General features: G+C 35.0%; 1 protein-coding gene across 2 annotated transcripts in view; it reads right to left on the bottom strand.

Annotated features, from left to right (window-relative positions):
* The window catches only part of LOC103575068 (F-box/LRR-repeat protein 16-like), a 260,501-nt gene that overhangs the window by 76,933 nt on the left and 167,823 nt on the right, over positions 1 to 15,745 (bottom strand). The gene's annotated exons all lie outside the window — the stretch shown is intronic.

Raw genomic sequence — 15,745 nt, 5'->3', positions numbered from 1 at the left:
CATAATAAAGAACTAGAACTTTGTTATTGATGATCGCACAAACAGGTATTGTATTTTTATCATAGTTCTATCGTTAATCTACCGTATCTTGCAGTCATGAAATAGCAGGTAGAACCACCGTAAATTACGGTAGAGCTACGGTAAATTACGGTAGCATTACTATAAATCGCAGTAAGATTACGGTAGGTTGTGGTAGATCTACAGTAAGAGTACGGAAGGATTACGGTAAATTACGGCAGAACTACGGTAAGACTACGGTAGGGTTCGGTATGACTACGGTAAATTACGGTATGTTACCGTATATTACCCTAGTACGGTAATATCGTACGTAGTCGTTGCTGCGCGCCATTTCGTCCAAACCACTACAGTGGCTATCGATGAGCTGGACGAGGCAACTATAGCTGACGAGGTGGGAGCGGCCTTGCGTTGGAGCGTCGGTGAGGGTGCGGACGAGCTGAAAGTGAATACCACTAAACCCAATAAATGGGGAGTTGTCCGTGCCCCCATTGAGGCGAGATGCGAAGTTGCTGCTACTTTAGAGGCCTTGGGAAAGGTCAAAGTGGGCTGGTTGGTCTGCCGTATCCGCCGCTGAGAACGGCATGATCGATGCTTTCGCTGCCATGATCTTGGTCATTCAACCGGTTCATGTGAGGCGGAAGTTGATTGGTCGAGTCTTTGCTGGCGTTGTGGCAAGGCGCACCACCAGGCCAAGACCTGCCCCAATCCACCTCGCTGCTGTGCGGCAGTGGGAGACGGGCGATCTGTTGATCACCTAATCGGGTCGAGGCAATGCACTTCTCAGAAAAATAGCTAAGGTGCTGCAGGTGAATCTACAACGGTGCAGGGCATCGCTGGATCTACTTCTAGCACGGAGACAGGACTGCAGAATGGATATTGTTCTGGTATCAGAGCAATACCATTCAACGTCCGGACCAAATTGGTTCTGTGACCTTTCGGGGACAGCAGCAATTTGGATTCCAGACCTAGGGTCTGTTTCTGCAAAGGGCAGTGGATCCAGGGATGGTATTGTATGGGTAGTTACACCAGCGATTACCTTCGTGTCGTACTATTTCACTCCCAACGAGCGTATCGCTGACTTCCGAAAGAGGGTGAACGAACTCGAAAGAGTTATTCACAATATTGAGGGGGAAATCGTGATAGGTGGCAATTTCAATGCGAAATCCATCGATCGGGGGATGGAATGGACCGACACGCGCGGTACTGAGCTCTTGGACATGATGGCAGGTCTAGATCTTGTCATTGTGAATAAGGGTAACACTGCAACTTCCCGTAGGGTTGGCACACGTGGGTCAATCATTGACCTCACCTTTGCTACCCAACGGATAGCTGCAGTGATCTCGGACTGGGCCGTTTTGGAGGAGTTTACGGCTAGCGATCACCAATACATCTCGTACACGGTACATGATCTACGGGAAAACCCTGCAATTGTTTCCCAGCGATCAATGAAGCGAGTAGGTTGGAGGGTTTCGAAGCTGGATGACAGTGCTTTACAAAAGGCGGTCTCAGACAGCGTTGAGACCTTTCCCCCTATATCTACTGAGACGCATGAAGATGTGGAGATGATTGTTGGCCGTACGATGAAGGCTATCGTCTTAGGCTGCGACGCTGCGGTGCCTCGACGTTCCGTGAGCTCACGCAGGAAACCAGTTTACTGGTGGACTGATGAGATCGCGCTGCTCAGGGCTGAGTGTTTGCGTCTTCTGCGGCAAGCACTCAGGATGCGAAAGCGAGATACTGGGCAGCAGAAAAACGAAGAGTATAAAGCGGTGAAGAAGCGACTAGTTATAGCGATCAAAGAGAGCAAAGGGAGATGCTGGAAGGCGGTCTGCGAAGAAGTAGATAATGATGTGTGGGGCCTAGGCTACCAGATTGTTACTCAAAAATTCATGGGTCGCAGTCTGGTATCTCCTATGGAACCTGATGTGATGAAGGAAATAGTCAGTGTCCTGTTTCCGGAGCGCGAAGATCGAGACAGTCCAGTTGGGACTATATCCGATGAGGAGTGTCCACCTTTCTCAGCAGCTGAGCTGCGGGTGGTTGTAAAGAATCTCAAAGGAGGAAAGGCGCCGGGCCCCGACGGTATCCCCGTTGAGGTATGTAAGGCCCTCCTCCCTCGGCATGAACAACTGCTTTTGGGTACTTACAACTCTTGCATTTCGGTTGGAGTTTTTCCCGCACGATGGAAGCTGCAAAGGTTGGTGCTGTTAGACAAAGGAAAGGGTCCGCCCTATGCTCCTTCGTCCTACAGGCCACTTTGCATGCTGGACGTAGCTGGAAAAATTTTCGAATCGTTAATTCAAATCGACTGAGAATTGAAGTTGCGAATGCCGGTGGCCTAGCGGATAACCAACATGGTTTTCGGCTGGGTCGCAGCACAATGGGTGCTATTTCGGAAGCGCTTTCATTTGCTAGAAGAGTTTGGACGGGAAACCATCGATCCCGTCCAGTATGCACAATGATGACATTTGATGTCAAAACTGCATTTAATTCGGCACGATGGACGGATATTATGAAAGCGCTTCGGAAATTAGGTCTGTCCGAGTATCTCATTCGGATCATTGACGATTACTTACGTGATAGTTTTTTGATCTATAAGACTACTTTTGGCGAGATGATGAAGAAGCTGAGTGGAGGAGCAGCTCAGTGTTCTGTCTTAGGACCGGAGCTCTGGATTATCCTTTACCATGCACTTCTACGTCTAGACCTACCGAGTGAGGTGATACTAGAGGGGTTTTCTGACGATGTAGCGGTGCTAATCCTTGCGCGGTCTCACAAGATTGCCCAAAGATTAGCAAGCCAGGTCGCGACCAAAGTGGACGCTTGGCTAAATGACCATGGTATGGCATTGGGTAAAACGAAAACTGAGGTAATAGTACTCACAGCCCAGAGGTGGTTTCCGAGTCCTTTCCGTGCTCTCATCGTGGATCGACGCGTTGAGAGTGGGAGTTCTCTGAAATACCTTGGGGTGACGATCGATACGAAACTCACGTTTCGCGATCAGATTGTCAGTGTGGCTAATAAGGCGGCAACGTTGGTAGCAAGCCTTTCTCGGTTGATGCCGAATGTTGGAAGACCGAGGAGCAGCCGTGGACGGGCTCTCATAAGTGTCTCAAACTCGATAATGCTCTACAGAGTAGAAGTCTGGTGTGGGTCACTTAAAGTAGAGAAATATCGTCGGCGACTGGCATCTGTTCAACTGAGAGGCGCGCTGAGGATAGCTTGCGCTTACCGGACAGTTTCGGAAGCAGCCGTGATGCTCATCGCGGGTGTGATTCCGATCAACCTTTTAGGGTTCGAGAGGAAGCGCATCTGGGATGCCCGTCGGGCTGGGGAAGAATCGTTGGAAAGAGTTAAGGCTCGAGAACGCGAGGAAACCCTGAAACTCTGGCAAGAGCGATGGGAATTTGCGGAAACGGGACGTTGGACATGTAGGCTCATTAAACGAGTCCGTGATTGGATTTCACGCAAAGAAGGAGAGGTAGATGACTATCATTCCCAATTTATGTCCGGTCATGGCCAGTTTAATGAGTACTTGTATCGCATGGGGATCCGAATCGATCCTTATTGGCAGTACTGTCCGCAAGTTGTCGACTCTGCCGAGCACACTTTCTTTTTCTGTCAGCGTTGGTCCGAAATACGGCTGCGCTTTCAGGAGGAAAAAGAAGTGCCAAATGTCGCTGACCTGGTGATACCTTGGATGTCGGCGACGGCAGACAATTTTAAGACCTTGAGGACTTATGCCCGAGAAGTTTTAATGGCAAAGAAAAAAGGAGAGATTGAATAGATTCGAGAAGAACAACAGCGACGGCGACATGAAGAGGAGGACTAGTACTGCGAAGTAATGCTTGCGCGGTCCCACAGTACTAGGTCCGAAGAAAGAAGGGAGTCAGGTTTTCAGCCGGTAGGGCCCCCAAGGATACAGTTATCTACTTGGAGTAACATCTTAAGTGGTACATTCTTGGGGGAGGAGTCCGGCATACGGTGGGCAATATGCATATGAAGAGCAGTTCATGCTTTTCATATGGATATTATCTTCTACAGTGCGTAACAGCATTTTTTCCTCACCCTCCCCCCCCCCAAAGTACGGTAATATACGGTAACTTACCGTAATCTACGGTAACATACGGTAATCCTACCGTATTATCGGATCCGCCAGGGATTATTTATTCCTTCAAACTTATCTTTTCATCTTAAGATTAACTTACGAACAAATAATATCAATTTTAATTTTAAACAAAATTTTCATGAAAGCGATAATAAGCATGCGCCAAATTTGACCTTGCACTTCCAGGATCATAATACCCGGTATGAAGAAATTCTAGCGTTAGGTTAACTGATGTTTCATTAATTATTAAGCTTTTATTAAATTAAATCTTATGTAAAGTAATCTTACTCTCTTAAATATTTATTTAATAACTTTATTACTAGGTGCCGAGGGAAGACACCCTGGCAATTAAATCAGATAGAATAAAATAAATCTTTCACATGCAGCACAAAGATTCGAATGAATAATTTTATCTTATAATTAATATAATAAAAGACGCTAAAAGAAATTGATCTCGATAAAATTAACCGCGTGTTTGACAAACTTATGAAATTTATATCAGAGGACTTATGTCGAATTGTCCCAAATGTCTCGCCATGGCTAGGACACGTTGGAAACTCGAAGCTGGACTTCAGGAAAACTCAAATCGATCAAAACTACACATCCAAAAATTAAAGGAACAAAAAAATTTTATAAATTTTTTAGTGATTTTTGGAAGACTGTATTTTCGTAAAAAAATGATCGTATTGAAAAACTAAAAAAAGCAAATTGAAGCTTAAAATCTTCCAGCAAAATAATTTTTTGAGCCACGGTTTTTGCGGAATCATAAGAAATAGGTTGAGACAAAATTTTTCTAAATATTTTGGTTTTGTCTTTTAGGTCTACGGAGCCGGAAATATTTTTTTCGAAAAATCCAAATCATGGCTCGTTTAGGAAATTTATGCAGCTACAATTTGGTTTGTTTCGTTTTTCTGTACATCTATTTGCTGCTGAGAAATCAGCCTTCAAAAAAAATTTTCCGAAAAACGAAAAAAAAAAAAAGGCCATTCGGCATCCGAAATGCAAGTAGATTTCTTACGATAATTGTTCCACTTTTAATAAATATATATAATTTAATAATCACCCATCAAAAATGTTCAAAGATATAAACAATGGCATTATCACAATAACACATGAGTCAATTATGTCATTTTGAACTCTTATTAAAAGTCGAACAATTATCGTAAAATGAAAAATACAAAAAGGAAAATATAGCTTCTTCTATCGGATATCAAGTTCGTTTTACACAATAAGGATAGTTATACCCGTTTAAAAGTTATTTACGAAAAAAACCAAAAAAGTAGGATTTTTCATTTTTTTTTTTTTTTTTTTAATTTCAAATGTCCACCATTTCTAAACTAGATGACCAGTTTTGCTCATCGTTGAACTTAACCAAGCTAATCGTTCATAGAATAAATGGAATAAGTTTCATTAAGATCTGTTAAAAATTGTGACCGCTATCGTCGCACCATGGCACGTTATATGACATATATATATATATATATATATATATATTGTAGTGACTGGTATCTTAAATTAATATCACTTATACACTACAATGATAACACACTTATATTAGAAATAATAACACCATAATTAACAGCAGCTAAAGAAAGCAAAGAGATATATAGTTTATTCATATACAGATGTTTGCTGTTAAGATGTCAATATAAAACTGACTGACTTAGTCGCGCATCTATAAAAACAAGAGAAGAAGGCATTTGTTTTCTAGCTATTCAATATTTTAAAACATCAGTTTCACATTCGTTACAATATATATATATATATGTATATGTATATATATATATATATATATATATATATATATATATATACATATACATATATATATATATATATATATATATATATATATATATATATATATATATATATATATATGTATACATGTATCAACTTTTGAACCAATAATATTTTTGGAACCTACTCGATGAATTATGATAGATTATGCCAAAATTCTTTGAAAATTTCACCATGAGAACAAATGCAAAAGATAGATTTCTATGCAATCTACTAAAAAAAACCCGTGTAAAACATAAAAAAAAAAAAAAGTAAAAAAATTCTGGTCTTATCTCGTTTTCTGGAATTTTTTTTTCTCCTTACCTCATATTTACTGCATGCAAAAATGAAAGAAAATCTGAAAAAAATTAATTTTTTCATTTTAGTAATGATTACACAAATTGAGGAATAAAACTTATTCTTTCAATTGTTTTGTAAAACTTTGAGCAATCGGGCTGGACAAATAGTTCAATGGATCAATCTGAAAATTCCTAGTGTTTTTGAGGATACATTAAGCTGTAAAATCACCTGGCAACATTAACCTCCCAATCAATATTTGCAAAGTAGCGATGAGTTGACTAAAAAACCAGATAATGAATATTTTTTTGTGGGTTTTTTTAATTGTTATGAAGGATAAAAAAAAAATTTTCTTTTCTAAAAATCGAAAATGGAGCTTGTAGAGAGTTTATTCAAGTTTCTCAAACTGCCCTTTAAATTACTGTGCGAACATTAGTTGCTGAGATATCAATAATCGAAGACAAAAGGATCCTTTTTCATTCGAAGGCTGATATCTCAGTAACAAATTGTCGTACAGAAAAACAAAAAAAGCGAATTGTAGCTGAATAAATTTCCTAAACGAGCCATGATTTGGTTTGCTCGAAAAAATTTTCCCGGTCGCGTAGACCTAAAAGACAAAACCAAAAAATTTAGAAAAACTTTGTCTCGACCTATTTCTTATGATTCTACAGGCTTCAAGCTTCAATTTGCTTTTTTTATTTTTTCGATACGATCAATTTTCACAAAAATGCAGCCTTCCAAAAATCACTAAAAAATTTATAAGATTTTTTTGTTCCTTTAATTTTTTGGATAAGTGTATGTTTTAAGGCATTTGCCTGCCTTTAATACTCAATAATTATTCCCGAGCAAGAAACTGAGCGACTGCTCGGTTCAACCAGCAGGTTGTAATTCATTGCTTGGTTGCGTCTGGCGACGAAATGCACTGGGCCTACCCCCTACCATTGCGCAGATTACTAACAATCAATTCGTCGCAAGGTTAGGTGCGCAAATACAAAAAAAAGGCCATTCGGCAGCCGAAATAGAAGGTGGATTTTCTAATTAATCTATATAAAAAATTTCATACATACATATCGTGTAATACATGTATGAGTATAGTCATGACATGAAATAAGGCTCATTTTCTAAGACTGAGAGTGAAAAAGGACAACGGATATATTCGATAGAGAACTTTAGGTAGTTGATTTGATAGAACATTATATAGGTAATGCACTAAACTAACCTTCACGTAAATGAAGTATAGAAAATTTAATTAGTATTAGATCATAATTGTAATCGCTATTATGATGACGAGACCAGTTATAATTATAGGACATACAGCTACGATTGAAACATCATAAATAACAAAAGAAATATTAGGTGTACAAAAAAGTTCTACCCGTTTTTTGTCAAAAAAAAATATATTTAAAAATTTTAAATAAAATACAAATTTTAATCAAAATAACCACCATCAGCATCTACTACCCTTTGCCAACGCTCAGGCAACTGATGGATCCCGCAGCGATAAAAGGCTTGATCTTTTGTCGAAATGAAATCATCTATTGTTTTTTGCATTTCGTTTTCATTTTGTAAGTGTTTGTCAGCCAAGTAATTTTGCAATGAACGGAATAGGTGAAAATCACACGGTGCAAGGTCTGGTGAATACGCCGGGTGCGGTAAAACTTCCCACTGTAAATCATTTATAGTGTGGTGGACGATTGAACTTCTATGAGGCCTGGCGTTATCATGCTGCAGTATCACTGGTCGAGGTTTTTGTCCCGCAAATCGTCTTTTACTGTTGATTTCATCTGCTAATTTTTTTAATTGACAACTGTAGCGTTCTCCAGTAACGGTTTCTCCTGGTTTGAGTAACTCATAATATAGCACGCCCCACTCATCCCACCAAATACAAAGCAATATTTTTTTCCCAAAAACATTACGTTTTGGTGTTGATGTCGTTGGTTGTCCTGGGTCTACCCAATGTTTTCGACGTTTAGGATTCTCATAGTAAACCCACTTTTCGTCCCCTGTTACAAGTTTCCACAAAAAACTTTTTTTTTTATGTCGTGAAAGCAACGACAGGCAGGTGTCAACTCGTCTCTCTCGTTGTTCTGGAGTTAATTCATGAGGTACCCATTTTCCTTCTTTTTGAATCTTACCTAAAGCATGTAATCTTTCAGAAATAGCTTGTTGAGTAACGTTTAACTTTTTCGCAAGTTCTTGTTGTGTTTGTGCAGAATCTTGATTCAGTAATTCTTCCAATTTCTCGTCACTGATTGTTGAAGGTCTTCCAGAGCGTGGTTTATCATTTAAATTAAAATCTCCGTTTGTGAATTTCCGAAACCATCTTCGACAAGTACTGTCATCAATAACACTGTCACCATAAGTTGCACAGATTATTCTTTGAGCTTCAGCAGCACTTTTTCCTTGATGAAATTCATATAAAAGACAATGGCGGATATGCTCATTACTTACTTCCATTTTTAACTTAATAAAAAAATATATATATCGAAGATTAATAAATTAAAAGTTTAATGATTTTAAAGAGTACAAACAGCTGTGCATGTACATATACGTATTCATAGCTAACCTATAAATAGCTGTTAGATAACTCCATCTTTGAAAAACGGGCAGAACTTTTTTGTACACCTAATATTTTAAAATATAATATACTTGTGAAATCTACAGGTTATTTCGTTCACAATAAAATACAACTGACAAAATTGTATTATAATGGAAAATGCATAAGTTATATGGAATAAAAACCATACTTTTAACATTTTTTGATTCCATTAGAATTTTCAAGGCTATCAAATTATTGGAAGAAATGTTCAGAACTTAAAATTTAAGATCATAAATTAAAGATTAATAGGCGAGCTTTCAGATAACTTTTACGGAAATTGTCTATGAATATTAGTTTTGAAGTTATATAAGCTTTGGCAGTGACTAAAAGCTGATTTTTATGAAAAACTAGCTGACCCGGCAGACTTCGTACTGCCTCAATCGATTTTAGAGCAAAATAAAAAAATCAACTCTGTTTAGGTTCCCACTATATAAAATTGTTGTATTACCGTACGACGGATAGTGTGGCTCAATAAGTTATAGATCAAATTGAACGGAATATAGTATAGTGCCGGATAGCTCGACATGGTCTGAGTTCGATTCCCAGTTCGGGCTATCTATATTTTTCTCAATTTATCTATAAATTGTCTTATTGAGAAGGTTTGCATGTTTTAGGTTTCCACTATATATTAAATTGGTGTAATACCGTACGATGGACAGTGTGGCTCAATAAGTTATTTTGAACCTCTGATTTTTTTATCTTTCAGCATAGGTTGAAAGAGGCCTTCATGATTTTTTTCAAATTTTTTCCTCCAACCGTTTTCGAAATATCGAATTTTAGAAAATGAAGAGATTTTTTTATCAAATGCCTGTAACTTCGCAAAAAAGGGGTAAACAAAATTTTTAAAGAGTCAAAAAATGATTGTTTTTAGATTTCTTTTCGATAAAAAATATCAAAAAAATTTTTGAATCACGCTTCTGTTGAAATTTTAACTTTTAAGTATAAATTGTCGATTTACAAAAAACACGTACTGATCGATTTCCCTCATAATTTTATCACAGCAAACTGTCACCTATTCTACAACTTTTTCAGCTATGCTCAGAATGGGACAACGATGGGATTTATTTTTTTATAGATTTTTTAAATTTCATATTCCACTTTATTTTTAAGAAAAATGTCTTAAAATAATAGCATGCTCGGAATTTACTGTTAATAATTATCTGACACACAACTATCATCAAAATTTTCTTCCACAGTAAAATTATTACTAATTAATTAATAAATAATAATTTTATTAATAATAATAATGATAAATTAATTAGTAATAATTTTTCTGAGGAAATAAAATTAGAAAATTTTGATGATAGTTGTGTGTCAGATAATTATTAACAGCAAATCCTAGACATGCTATTATTTTAAGACATTTTTCTTTAAAAAAAACTGAAATATGAAATTTAAAAAATAAAAAAAAAAAATAGATCCCATCGTTGTCCTATTATGAGCATATCTGTAAAAGTTAAAGAATAGGTGAGAGTTTGCTGTGCAAAATTATGAGGAAAATCTATCAGTACGTGTTTTTAGTAAATCGACAATTTATGCGAAAAAGTTTAAATTTCAATAGAAGCGTGGTTCAAAGAAATTTTTTGATATTCTTCACTGATAAGATGACTAAAAATCAACATTTTCTTTCTCTTTGAAAATTTGTTTTTAAACCACTTTTCACGAAATTACAGGCATTTGAAAAAAAAAATCTACATTTTTTGAAATTCGATATTTCGAAAACGGTTGGGGGAAAGAAATTTGAAAAAAAATCATGAAGGCTTCTTTCAACCTATACTAAAAGTTGAAAAAGTTACAAAAAAATCTGAGGTGCAAAAGCTAAGTGGTGCCCGATTTGGCGTGGAACGCCCTCTATATTTTTCTCAACTTATCTATAAATTGTCTTATTGAGAAGGTTTGTATGTTTAGCTTTCCACTATATTAAATTGGTTTCCACTATATAAAAAACCAATTTAATATAGTGGAAACCTAAACATGCAAATCTTCTCAATACGACAATTTATAGATAAATTGAGAAAAATATAGATAGCCCGAACTGGGAATCGAGTTCAGACCATGTCGGAATCGCACCGAGTGCTTTACCAGTTGAGCTATCCGGCACTATACTATATTTCGTTCAATTTGATCTATAACTTATTGAGCCACACCGTCCATCGTATGGTAATACACCAATTTAACATAGTGGAAGCCTAAATATGCAAACCTTCTCAATAAGACAATTTATAGATAAATTGAGAAAAATATAGATACCCTGAACTGGGATTCGAACCCAGACCATGTCGTTATCACGCCAAGTGTTCTACCAGTTGAGCTATCCGGCACTATACTAAACTCATATTTATTCACCTTTCAAACCTTCTTTGGACTTGCACAAATAATTCAAGACCAAAATTAGCCAAATCGGTTCAGCTGTTCTCGAGTTTTAGCGAGACTAACGAACAGCAGTTGATTTTTATTTATATAGATATATAGAAAAGACTATTTTAGGGTTTTCCCGGCAGATATTCGAACTTTTCTCACCTTTTAAACCTTCCTTAGATCTCCACGAACATTTCAAGACCAAGATAAGATAAATCCGTTCAGCCGTTCTCAAGTTTTAGCGAGACTAACGAACAGCAATTCATTTTTATATATATAGATTATGAAAATTTTAAACAGCCATGACTTCAAAACTAGTCGAATGATTCAGCCTATTTTCGAACTTGATTAAGGTAATCGCCTATAGAATAAGCCGAGGCGGCACAAAAAAAAATGTTGACTTTTTGTTACATTTAAGGCAACAATTTGTTATAGTGTAACTAATTGTTAACATAAAGTTAACAATTTTTTTTGTGCCACCTGGGAGTGTAAAAATTTTTATTAAGATTCAATAAGACCTGTAAGTGGTATCGTAATGACAAGACCAGCGAAAATCATAGGGAGTAGATGTACATTTACTACACCATAAATAATATAAGAAATACTTTTAAAATATAAAATAGCTGTGAAATTTACAGATTATTTTGTGCCCAATAAGATACAACTGACGAAACTGGATTATCCCAGATAACCAGAGTTTCAGCGCAATTTTTGAGCTGGAACTTTTGCCGTCTCAGTGATGTACAGTACATATAAAAAATTTTAATGTCGACTTTTGAGCTTTCGTTGACGTCAAATTTCATATAAATTCGACGTAAGTTTAAAACTGCTATTTGACGTCTGTAGACATCAAAATTTGAGACGCAAAAACGACGTCAACAAGACCTCAACTAGAGAGATATTTTTTACTTTTTGATTCTTGAATTAACTTTGTTGAATAGTTGCTAAATGTCGCGAGCTGACTGTTCTTCAATATGTATCGAACGGTGAAATCGAATCTAAACAATTTAGGTCAATTTGACCTACTATTGCAGTCAAATTTTGCTGCTCAATTTTTGATATCTCGAGTACGTCAAATAGCGGCTTTAATCTGACGTCAAATTTACGCGCAATTTGGCTGTTGGTTGAGCTTAACTGGCTATCAGGGACATTGAGACATGCATGTTATGTGGAATAAAAACCATATTTTCAACATTTTTTAATTCCATAAATATTTTCAAGGTTGTTATATTATTGGAAGAAATAGTCAAAACATAAAGTTTAAGGTCATAAATTAAAGCTTATCAGACAAGCTTTCAGATACTTTTTATGGAAATTGCCTGTGAGCATTAGTTTTAAAATTATATGAACTTGGAAGACAATAAAAACTGATTTTTTCGAAAAATCGTGGAAATTTCAAAAAGCCATACGGGTGATTCCGTTCTAACTGTGATTGTTTTTATTAAAACTTTTAAGATTATGAAGTTAAACTTTTTCAATTTTTTTATGCACATCATTCATCTATTTTACTGTAAAAATAAAAATCTGAGAGGATTTTACTACAACTTGAAAGTGTCAAGAACGAGAAACGAATGTCAAATTTTGTGTTCCATAGTACTGATATATAATAAATTCGGCAGAAATTATTTGAGAAAATTATTGAATTCATTTATAAATTCTGTTGTAACACTTTTAAACTCTTTTTTCAATAATTATTTAACACATTAATGATGATTAATAACGATTGACTTTAAAATTCATAGCAACTATAATTTAATTTATAGAATTTACTAAAAAATAAATGAATTAATTAAATTAATAAACATTGAATAAATTAATTGTCATTTGTATCAGGGAGCTTTCTAGCATTAAGTATTGGTGCTATCTGTATTAAAAAAAATTTTAATTAATGATTAAAATAATTTTACAACTAATTATTATAACTATATACTATTTTTATTATTATTTAACTAAGTACTTACAGACACGGTACTGACAGTTTCATTTTAAATAACAACTGTAATTATTTGGTTATGTATTTGATAATATCCATTGACTCTAAAGTTTAGACTAGTATTAAGTACAAGGATCTAATATTGTGTTCAAAAAAAAAAATTAATAGTTAATGAAGTTTATCAATATCACGGTATCGAGAAGACAATTTATGGCGTACCTTTTTAAAAATTAAGTTCTAACACGAAATGAACTCATGGCCCTTTTTCATCAATTCAGTTTTTGTAAATATTATTCAGGTGACGTACTTTCAATAGAGTTCACTACACTTTTCATAAATCTCAAGGAACATAGCGTTCAAGTCACACAAATTCAAATTCGAAAATTCTTTAAAATTTATAGACAAAAGTTATTGAACCGGAATTCAATGCTAACTAAATACATTGAACAGAAAGTGTGCCAATTTTTTTCAGTTTGATCATAAACATTAGAATTTATGAGGTGATTAGTTTAAATCATTTATTGCGACAAAAGAAATTAACAATTTATAGGTAAATTCTAGAAATGGACATAACACGGTACTGACATTAAAGTTATATATTTTGTAAGTTTTCTCTGCGTGGCAAGTTATATAATAGAAATATAATATTGAAATATGTTCATCACTATCCAATTAACACACAAATGTTATTAATTGATTATTAATTAATGACCTGTGAGAACAAACAATACAGGACATTGAATATCACAGTTAGAACAGAATCACCCATACACTGTTAACAATTTCTGTAGTAAATTTACAACATAAGTGTTGGAAGTTTTAATATATAACAATTTAGTAATAATACCAATTAGTTTTGTAAATTTTCTGTGACTTATTCCAACTCCATTTAGGAAAATTACAAAATATTTCTTTAAGTTTACTAAACATCTATCGAAAATTTCTTTAACAATATTACAGTACAAATGTTGTAATTTTATTAAACAATTTGTATTGAAAATTATTTTTAAAATTTCAATATGCTGTATTGTAAATTTACTATACAAACTATTTTAGCCAAGTTTACAAAAATTACAGCATATTCATTGTATTTTTACTAAACATCTATCGAAAATTCGGTTAATAATATTACAATAGAAATGTTGTAATTTTAGTAAGCAATTTATATTGAAAATAAACTTGAATTTCAATATGCTGGTTGTAAATTTACTAGACCATCCATTTTAACCAAGTTCCCGGATAAAAAAGATATAGAACTACACATAATTAAATTCCTATACAATGTATTAGGAAAATTGTAAATTTTTGTTCATATAGTAAAACTCTATACTTTCTATTAAAATACTTTTTTTTTTGTAAGTCCAAGTTTAATTTCTGAGAAAAATTATTCATGGAAGCTTCGATAATAAATATTTTTGTCATTATGTAATATAGAATATACTATATCACCACCAAAAACGGAACTTATCACTGTGTCAAATAACAGAGGAGTACTCGCGCCAAAATTACTTCCAACATTGGAATATAACAGTTCTGAAATAAGTTTCTTACCAGGGACACAACAACTGGTGAGCGCGATATCGTGGCGAGCATTGAACTACTTCCGCTGCTGCTTGTAGCATCGGTGACTTCCGTCTCCTGCATATATACATATGTAACCTTACTCCCAAGTAATTTTTCTCTCAATTTAAGCATTTTTTTCTTGGTTGGAGCATACAAAAATTTTTGTCTTTAAAAAAAAGCACTTATTCCGAGAAAATTTATTAACTTCAAACAAAAAATATAATATTGCTCCAAAAAATTAACACATCTTTCTTAAAAAAAATATATATTTATAAAAAAAAAAACTCTTAAAATAAGTAAAAATTTGTTTGTTTAAGCATAAAAATATTTTGACTTGTGGAAAAAAAATCGGTCTGTCGGTTGACCCTGCGGGCCAGCCCCAAAACTTCCCGCCTATTTCGAGGTCCTTAAGCTCAGAAAATTGTTGTAGATACATTTTCTCACCGAGCTCGAAAATACTTTTGTATGCCTTTGTTTTAGAAAGAAAACGTTTCTTACGATTTTTTTTCAAACGATATCTCTCGAACAAATAAACCGATTAAGACGTTCAAGGCAACAATCGACATGTTTTATTGAGTTCTATAGCTGATTAAAATTTTAAATCGATCGCGTCGGTCGTTTCAAAAATATTCAGAAAAAACCATTTTTCACCATTTCTTTCTCCCGCGATAACTCTCGAACGAATTATCCGATTTTGATGTTTGAGGTGGCAATCGACGCGTTTTATTGAGTACTAGAGCTGATTAGATTTTAAAGTCGATCGTATGAGTCGTTTCTGAGAAATCAATAAAAAACTAAAAAAAAAATTTTTTTTTTTCGTAATTCGCAAATATTTTCGAGTCTATTCGATCAAATGATCTGAAATTTTCAGGAAAGTTGACGGCCAACAAGCTCTTTCGATTGATACCTCAACCATCCAAATCGATTTCTTAGTTAAAAAGTTACAAAGAGTTTACATACATACACACACACACACACACACACACACACATACACACACACACACACACACACACACACACACACACACACACTCGGACATCATTCTGAAAATAGTCAGAATAGCTTCCTAGGACCTCAAAACGTCGAC

This window comes from Microplitis demolitor, chromosome 2 (genome assembly GCF_026212275.2).
Source record: "Microplitis demolitor isolate Queensland-Clemson2020A chromosome 2, iyMicDemo2.1a, whole genome shotgun sequence".
In the NCBI taxonomy this organism is placed as follows: domain Eukaryota; kingdom Metazoa; phylum Arthropoda; class Insecta; order Hymenoptera; family Braconidae; genus Microplitis; species Microplitis demolitor.
The sequence above is the reverse complement of the archived record's forward strand: the minus strand, read 5'-3'. Positions and strand labels throughout refer to the sequence as shown.